We start from the raw sequence: 10185 nt of genomic DNA, 5'->3' as shown, positions 1-10185 counted from the left end.
CTTAGATCTGTACCTAGGGGAAACTATGCCCGGAACATGTTCCTGTAGGAACTTGAGCCTATCTAGGAAATCATTGACGTAGCTGCTCAGGGTTTTGAGGCTGTGGTAGGACTTCTTCCTCCACATGCCAGGGGCACTGCCTTTCAGAATGCTGTTCACCACCTCCTCCAGCTCAGCAGACATCACCACCAGGCACTGACACACACACACAGACACACACATAGACTCACACAGAAAGACAGCCAGGCGCACGCACAACGCGTGCACAAAAACAAACAGACACACACACAAACATGCACACACACACAAACATGCACACACACACACAAACACACAATTAAGACGAGAGTTATGGCAAAACATTGCATCTGTAGTGTGCCAGCCTATAAAATGAATAAATCATAATACCCTCACATATACACACAGAGAAGAATTCATTCATTAGGCTCATTCATATGCAGGTATGCTGAACAGTAAACACTATAGCCCATCTCAGAACTTGGAATAGAGTCACAGACTGTGCAGTGTAGCTGCCATGAAGAGATCCAGGCTTGTCCCTTTGGAACATCCCTCCAGAGACATATGACAGACAAAGAATGTGTATTCTTATCATAGATGGGTCCATTTGATAAGGGCTATGCAAGAGGCTCCACTCTACTTGAATCACTGCCACCTCCTGATAACCCTACTCGTCATACAGTTCCTTTTTGAAACCCACAGGACTAGAGCTTCATCTGAATAGTCGACTCAGACAGGGACTTAGTTCAAAAACCCCTACTTAACAGATTAGAAGGCTTTAGTATGGGAGCTCTACAGTGGCAGTACCCTAGGGAGGCTCCCTAGAGCTAGTGTCTGTCTCTGAATGGATTACTAGGCCCCACTTAGACACGGAGGGAGCACTACTGATGCCCACCACCCCTCTCAAGTACCACATCAGTGCTGAGGCGTTCACACGAAGTAGGATCCATGCAGAGATTAGTCCGGCATTTGAATAGAAGAGTGAAGAACACTCTGAGAGGCGTTGGATGGATGCAGAGCTCCGAAAGTACTTTATGGGACGCATAGGATGCATTGTTTACATCTTTCTTGTTTACATTTGTGCTGGTGGCCCATGCTTTAAGGGTATACATAATGGAGTGCGAGTGTGATTTAATCTAGTCAATAGAGAATTTCCCACTTGAACTCCTTTAGTCGACAAGAATCTTAAAGCTTTTGAGCCTAGCTCTGCTTTTCAGTGCGGTAGAACAGTGGCTAGCCCTTCACATTCAAAATCAACTTTTCATCATGTCCATTTCAACCAGTTCACTTAAAACAAGCCCTATTCATAGATTGCATATCCGTGATTCTGCATTGTTCTGAACATTTTAAAGACGTCTCAGCCATAGTGACTACCAAAAGTAGAGTGGTGGAAAGTCATTCTAATTACATTATGATTGTTTAGTCTAAATTACACTATGGCTTGAAAATACGATGACATTGCTAAAGTAGACCAAAACAAATTCAGCGATACACTTAAAATAAGAATAAAGACTTTCTATCGCTGGATTCATATATGCAACCTTTGGCACCAGAGGCAGATGCTTACAGTTAGAGTTAAGGTTTGGCACTAGAGGCACATGCTTACACCCTTCCGCCATCCCCTTCCACAACGCCTTAGCAAAACCGAAACCTACTTGACGGTAATAGCTCTCACTGTTGCAACTAGTGGCTGGTTTCCACGTCTTCTCCCGACGTCTTAAGACATGGATGGACGTCGAATACTGACTTGTATCATGGGTGACCTGGCAGAAAAATTTTAGGAAACAACTTTAACATTATAATGTTGTAAACATGTTTTATTTATTTAACCTTTTAATTACAATGACAGCCTACCAAAAGACAAAAGGCCTCCTGCAGGGACGGGGGCTGGGATAAAATAATATATATTTCAAGGAAATATACAAAACACACATCACGACAGAGAAAGCTTGTTGGACACTAAGAAAGCTTTGTTGTAGAGTCTTTAACACAAAATTCAGGGAGGGGCCAGCTGAGTATAAGTCTGTATCATCTGCATATAAATGGATAAAATCAAATCAAATCAAATTTATTTATATAGCCCTTCGTACATCAGCTGATATCTCAAAGTGCTGTACAGAAACCCAGCCTAAAACCCCAAACAGCAAGCAATGCAGGTGTAGAAGCACTTGTAAAAGAGCTTCCTACTGCTTGAGCTATGTTTTTGATGTAAATTGAGAAGTGCGTGGGACCTAGGATCGAGCCTTGGTGTACTCCCATGGTGACAGGCAGTGGCTGAGACAGCCGTTCTGACTTTATACACTGCACTCTTTGAGAGAGGTAGTTAAGAAACCAGGCCAAAGGCCCCTCAGAGACCCCAATATTCCTTAAAATACTCCTTAATTTACTTTAGACAGATGGCAATGTTGATATTAGCTAGACAAGCTCATCAAAAATACCTGCTACTAATGTTAATGCTACTAACATGAACTAAAATCATGTGCTCTCCCCTCACTCTTAGCTAGCTAGCAAACATTATCTAAAGACCCTTTCTTACCAAGTCTGTTTTTTTCATCCAAATAATTTGAAAGAAAGAAAACTGCAGCAGCAGTGTCTGTGACGTTATGTCAATATTTCGGGGAAAGTGGGAAAATGCATCAGACTTGGTGTGAATGGGTTTGTGCGTCAAAATCATTGAAAAGTCAAGAGTTGCATGTTTCCTCTGCTGATGCCATAGAAATGTTTGAGAATTATAAACTCACCTCATCTGCTGGCGCTACCAATGTGTCAGGTTGCCGAGGATGTCCACTATCACATCGTACACCATGTCATCTGACAACTTGGCTTCAACACCTGAGGAGCGAGACTGACATGACACGGTGTGCAAATTTGGACAACAAATCACATTTTGTGCTACTTAGTGTATGTTCAAGCTGAAAACATTGTTAGATATTACATTTACTTTACGAGTGTACGTCTCTTCCAAGGTCCTATCATGTAAATCCAACTATAAACTTAAAAAACACAAGATTCTTCTGACTACCCACTTGAAACTCTCTACTACATTTATTTTGCCAGTGTAAGTCTCTTCCAAGGTCCTATCATGTAAATTCCACTATAACCTTAAAAAACACCCAAGTGACCACCCACTTGAAACTCTCTACTTATGCCTCTACTTACCTCTATTTGCAGGTACTGTATCTATCTGCCTGTACTTAGTGTTGTTTCTCCCTTGAGTCTAAGCCATGTCACTGAGGTCCAAGGCCTGAGCTGTACTGACTGTTAACTCTCCCTGCAAATACGCAGGCACGCGCATGCACACACTCACGCACAGACAACAGAGGACAAGTTACCAGTGTCATCATGAACTTTGACATCCCTCTCGTGCGTAATTCTGGAGTGCTAGGAAGACAATTAAAAAACAATTCCTTAGACTTTTCAAAATCATTCATTCTAAAGAACGGTTACTTCCCTGCTTGCCATATTTAGGGGCGGCAGGGTAGCCTAGTGGTTAGAGCGTTGGACTAGTAACCGGAAGGTTGCAAGTTGAAACCCCCAAATCTGTCATTCTGCCCCAGAACAGGCAGTTAACCCACTGTTCCTAGGCCGTCATTGAAAATAAGAATTTGTTCTTAACTGACTTGCCTAGTTAAAGAAAGATAAATAAAATAATTTAACCGCTGGTGGCTCTGTCATGATCCAGCGGTAATGGATGATATGTGAGTTTACAGTTGTAATGACAAATAGTTGCTTCATTCCATTTCGAGCTTCATATCGGCAATTCAGGGTAATGGTCCTGTATTAGCTGCAAATAAAGTTCACACTTGACTGCAACTATTATTAATCTTAGTGAAGACAAGGATATCCAATTGTACTCGCAACATCTAAGTAGCGATGCCTCGGCTGGGACAATTTGTCTTGTTGAGTTTTTATCAACAGTTGACTTCTGTATCTGTCTTTAAATGTGCATTTAAAATGTGTGTCTGTGAGTATCTGATGTGTGTATGTGAGTGTGTGTCTACTTGTGCGACACTATGCCCATTCTTAAGTTCAGAAATCCCTTATGGGAGCCTTAAACTTTTGGCTGTCAAACTTTTAGCAAAGCTACCAGTGCATTAAACTCTGTGGAGAGAAAAACAACAACTCTTCTCGCTGTAGATTTTAAAAGTCTCTCCACTTCTGTCACATAATTTTGTTTGATCTTCACTCCTTTAGCGTTCTACGCGAGAGGTTGTGATATATATAAGCTAAGTTTCTGCGAGCGAGTAACCTGGGCTGACTCAACGAAGAGAGCTTTAATGGAGTATGAACTAGGATCACAGAGTTTCTCCAAAGCCAGTGATAGTCAAACCATGTTCTCGTTCTTCGTCAAAGGCAGACAACCCAGCACATTTACACTGAAGGGAGTTTGGGTTTTCGGTGGGAGATATCCCTGTACAAACAACTTCAATATTAATGGAGTTTTTTTCTCTTCTTAATTAATGTTACATGGTACATTTTAATGGAAGTTAATAAAATATTAAAGTCTGTCAAAGATACTGATAAAATAGGTTTGAAACCGAAGGGAAGAGGGCGTTGGACGTGTGTGTGCCTGCATACATGCAAGGCACCACACGCACGCATGGACACACACACACACTTGGATGAGAATTAATTACGTAAAAAGTTATGTGACATCTGGGATATGGGCCAAGAGGGGACACTTTGGTTTATGATGTACCACCAAACTCACTGCAAACAGAAAGAAAAGGCTGTGCTAACTTTAGCCAATGTTTCAATAGATCCCGAGCCAAAGAACACTGCTATTGAGTGTCACTTGAGTGAGTTCACAGTTGAATGGATGTGGACCATAGTGCTAGCATTTTTCTCTAAGTAGCTGTCATAAAACAGAGTGGGGTAAGTTGAGCCTTTTTGTACATTCAGCAACACTAGTATTCTATAGTATTATTTCTAACAAAGATACCTACATATATTTCAGGATGCTGTGCATCCCTGGAATTAATCAGAATTCATCTGAACAATACAGTTTTCAAAAACATAGATTGTCAAACAAATCTCACATTTGGAGTCATCAGACGAAAGGAGAGATTTCCATCGATCTAATGTCCATTGCCCGTGTTTCTTGGCCCAAGCAAGTCTCTTCTTATTGATGTCCCTTAGTAGTTTCATGTTGTTGCAGCAATCAACCATGAAGGCCTGATTTATGCAGTCTCCTCTGAACAGTTGATGTTGAGATGTGTCTGTAACTCTGTGATGCATTTATTTGGGCTGCAATATGAGGTGCAATTAACTCTAATGAACTTATCCTCTGCAGCAGGACTCTGGGTCTTCCTTTCCTGTGGCGGTCCTCATGAGAGCCAGTTTCATCATAACACTTGATGCTTTTTGCGACTGCACTTGAAGAAACGTTCAAAGTTCTTGAACTTTTCCGTATTGACTGACCTTCATGTCTTAAATTAATGATGGACTGTCATTTCCCTTTGCTTCTTTGAGCTGTTGTTGCCATAAAATGGACTTGGTCTTTTACCAAATAGGGCTCTCTTCTGTATACCACCCATACCTTGTTACAACACAACTGATTGGCTCGAATGCATTAAGAAGGACATAAATTCCACAAATGATCTTTTAACAAGACACACCATGTTAATTTAAATGCATTCCAGGTGACTACCTCAAGAAGCTGGTTGAGAGAATACCAACAGTGTGCAATGCTGTCATCAAGGTAAAGGGTGACCTTTAACTTTTTCTTTAAGAGGCTCGTCTGTCCTCCACTCGTTACCTGTATTAATGGCACCTGTTTGAACTTGTTATCAGTATAAAAGACACCTGTCCACAACCTCAAACAGTCACACTCCAAACTCCACTATGGCCAAGACCAAAGAGCTGTCAAAGGACACCAGAAACAAAATTGTAGACCTGCACCGACTGGACCGGCTGGGCCGGCTGGGAAGACTGAATCTGCAATAGGTAAGCAGCTTGGTTTGAAGAAATCAACTGTGGGAGCAATTATTAGGAAATGGAAGACATACAAGACCACTGATAATCTCCCTCGATCTGGGGCTCCACGCAAGATCTCACACCGTGGGGTCAAAATGATCACAAGAACGGTGAGCAAAAATCCCAGAACCACATGGGGGGACCTAGTGAATGACCTGCAGAGAGTTGGGACCAAAGTAACAAAGCCTACCAGCCTATCAGTAACACGCCGCCAGGGACTCAAATCCTGCAGTGCCAGACGTGTCCCCCTGCTTAAGCCAGTACATGTCCAGGCCCGTCTGAAGTTTGCTAGAGAGCATTTGAATGATCCAGAAGAAGATTGGAAGAATGTCATATGGTCAGATGAAACCAAAATAAAAAAAATTGGTAAAAACTCAACTCGTCGTGTTTGGAGGACAAAGAATGCTGAGTTGCATCCAAAGAACACCATACCTACTGTGAAGCATTTTGGTGGAAACATCATGCTTTGGGGCTGTTTTCTGCAAAGGGACCAGGATGACTGATCCGTGTAAAGGAAAGAATGAATGGGGCCATGTATTGTGAGATTTTGAGTGAAAACCTCCTTCCATCAGCAAGGGCATTGAAGATGAAACGTGGCTGGGTGACAATGACAATGAGAGCCAGTTTCATCATAACACTTGATGCTTTTTGCGACTGCACTTGAAGAAACGTTCAAAGAAACGTGGCAGAATGACAATGACAATGATCCCAAACACACTGCCCGGGCAACGAAGGAGTGGCTTTGTAAGAAGCATTTCAAGGTCCTGGAGTGGCCTAGCCAGTCTCCAGATCTCAACCCCATAGACAATCTTTTGAGGGAGTTGAAAGTCCGTGTTGCCCAGCAACAGCCCCAAAACATCACTGCTCTAGAGGAGATCTGCATGGAGGAATGGTCCAAAATACCAGCAACAGTGTGAAAAGTATTGAGATAAACTTTTGTTATTGACCAAATACTTATTTTCCACCATAATTTGCAAATAAATTCATTGAAAATCCTACAATGTGATTTTCTGGATTTTTTTTCTCATTTTGTCTGTCATAGTTGAAGTGTACCTATGATGAAAATTACAGGCCCTCTCTCATCTTTTTAAGTGGGAGAACTTGCACAATTGGTGGCTGACTAAATACTTTTTTGCCCCACTGTATATATATTTAAAATTATGCATATGCACAAATTATGCATAGGCACAAAACTACCTCCATTACTTCCATTCATTTTTTTCAACTGGTAGTTAACAAGTGTCAAGGGAGATGAGTCCCATGACACTTGTGGGGGTCATAGGGTAAAATAGAGAACACCATCATGTTTGGCCGCTACATATGTTTTCAAACAGACATATTTTGATGATCATTTTTTAAATTAAGTTACTTAGACTCTGGGACATATTCAGCATATTTTAACAAAGGTGTTACACCTAACAAACACTTTTTTGTTACACTTTTAGGCCAGGCCCTCTTGTTACCTCATATCCCAGCAATAATGATGTGCCATTGGCCCAACTTACCCCAAGGCAAACATTTTGACTATATTAGCCCACACAGCTACAAGGATGCACTTTCATGCTAGGTTTAGGACCTCATTATTGAAAGGAAAGGGGATACCTAGTCTGTTACACAACTGAATGCATTCAACCATATAGGTGCGGGAGTTTACCTTAATCAATATCCACGTCATCGGCACCGGGTTGTTGGAGTTTAACTGCCTTGCTCATGGGCAGAATGGCAGATTTTTCCACCTTTCTGTCTCGGGGATTCAAACCAGCAACCTTTCAGATACTGGCTCAACACTCTTTTCCACTAGGCTACCTGCCGCCCAAAGCTTCTAGAGACCCCGACTAATGTATAGAACACTCTTCAAATGATCTACTTTGGTTTAGATACAAGCATTATGAAACCTCTAACACAATAAATGAATTTACTTGCTTTTTTACCTAACTTGCTTACCACTTTTTCCATGTGGTTTATTCCTTGACAGACTTAAATTAAATGATGACCTCTTCCTAAATATTTGGTCAAATTATACATTCTGGGTATGGTTTCCTAGAAACAAGGGGGCTCAACTTTCCATTTTGGCACAACTTAACCCACTTTCCCAATTACTGTCATTTGAAAACGGCCATCAGAGAGCATGGCACATAACACCGCCATGAGAATCCCATATGAGGACATGGCAGATTATGACAACAATCATTATACTTCTGACAACTGGGATTCACTGTGTCAAAAAGTTGAAGGTGAGCTCACTTTGTAAGTTGAGCAGGAGGGTGTAATGTATGTATTCCATATCTTTGCATGACTATGATAAATATGTTTGTGTGTGTTTCAGTAAAGGCACTATAATTGCGGTGTATGGTGTGTATTTTGTAATTTTTTTTTTTTTTTAAAGTGTGCCGCCATATACCTGTGTATATGGCAGGCTGTTATCAAAAAGCAGCTGGTGATGGCATGGTTGGCGTTCATATCTCAGGAGATGGATTCAGAGGCAGAACCTTGGTGTTGTGTAGTTTATGTAACTGTTATACTGCATAAAACAGAGGGGGGCACATTTTAACACAACACCACAAGACAGGAACATAGTAATTCATAATGCTCATTGAAAATCAGTCTATTCTTGAGATTGCTGACATTTATAATAATGACTATGTAAATGAAGGTTCATGAATAAAAGATAGCAGTGAGGAAAATGCCAAATAAAATTGTGCATATATTATACTTGTGCGCACAAATTAAATGGCACGATTGGCAGCGGCCCGCTGTGTCTCGTTACTGGAGTGCTATCTCTTAATGACTTTTTAAAGGTACCTCCAAAAGTGAACTTTGCTCAAACAAGTTAATGTACTGCTTAACTAAATCATTCATTAACAAATGTCATCTATAAGGAGCGAAGACAAAAGACATCATGTCACAGGCTAGGATGAATACATAATGTCTTCACATTATATTGAGTGGGACTAATGTACATGTTTCATGCACAAATGGGCATTAATAGTAAATATGAACATGCCTGTGTGGATTAACCCCAGGCTAACCCATACTTTTTATCTCAATTGGGCACTGCATCTCTGTGCTGGAGGCATCACTACAAGACCCTGATTTGATCCCTGGCTATATCACAACCGGCCATGATCAGGAGTCCCCCATAGGGCGGCGCACAATTGGCCCAGCGTTGTCCGGGATAGGGGAGGGTTTGGCCATCATTGTAAAATAAGAATTTGTTGTGAACTGACTGCCTAGTTAAATACAAATAATTGTCTACTAATTGGTTGATGATGTCATTGGAAACACACCATTTTCACATATGTTGTTGTTGGGGGAAGTTGAACAATTTTGTAATTTCTCTTCAAGTGTCCTTATGGCAGAATACTGCCCCCTTTGGAGGAATGCGTGCCCATAGTAAACTGACAAAAAATCTGTCAAAAATTGCTAATATATGCATATAATAAATATTATTGAATAGAAAACACTCTAAAGCTTCTAAAACCGTTCAAATTATGTCTCTATGTAAAGCAGAACTCACAGGGCAGCCATTCTTCCAAACTCTTTCTGCCAGCAGAAAAGTTGGCCCAACTTTGACTTCATCGCCCCCACCCTTCCCAACCAGCTACAGATCTGGGAACAGTTCCTATCTCTTCAGCGCGATGTCCTCTTTCAATGGGGCGCTTCATTTTGAAGATCCCGCGCTCCCTCACCCTTTGGCGGGAAGAAACCCTCGGGTCACGCAATAATACGTGCGCGCCTCGGTGTTTCTCTCTCTTCCGTTCCAAGATCCACCAAACGATATAGGCTTGTCCTTTCGGGCTAAGGATTTTTATGTATGTTTATAACATGTTTTAGCTCGATTCTGAACTTAGTTTGACCAGTTTAGTCGACATATAATATGTAATTTTGAAGTTTTGATGCGCAACCCATAGAATTTTGGGTGCATTTCAGCCGAAATTAGTCGCGTTTGATAACCCAAAGACACACATTTGAAAGGCAAACGCTGGTTTTGGTAAGTATGACTTCTTCCACGACTTCTGATCGAACAACGGCAAAGGTAAGGGAATATTTATGTGGTTATTATGTGTTTCTGTGGACTCCGAAATAGCGGAGCCATATTGCTAATCTATGAGCGCCGTCTCATATTATTGACAAGTGAACGAATTCTGTAACGTTAAAAATAAATGTAACACAGCTGTTTTATTAAGAAGA

The sequence above is a fragment of the Oncorhynchus kisutch genome, linkage group LG26 (genome assembly GCF_002021735.2).
Source record: "Oncorhynchus kisutch isolate 150728-3 linkage group LG26, Okis_V2, whole genome shotgun sequence".
Taxonomy (NCBI): Eukaryota; Metazoa; Chordata; class Actinopteri; order Salmoniformes; family Salmonidae; genus Oncorhynchus; species Oncorhynchus kisutch.
This window is presented reverse-complemented; position numbering follows the sequence as displayed.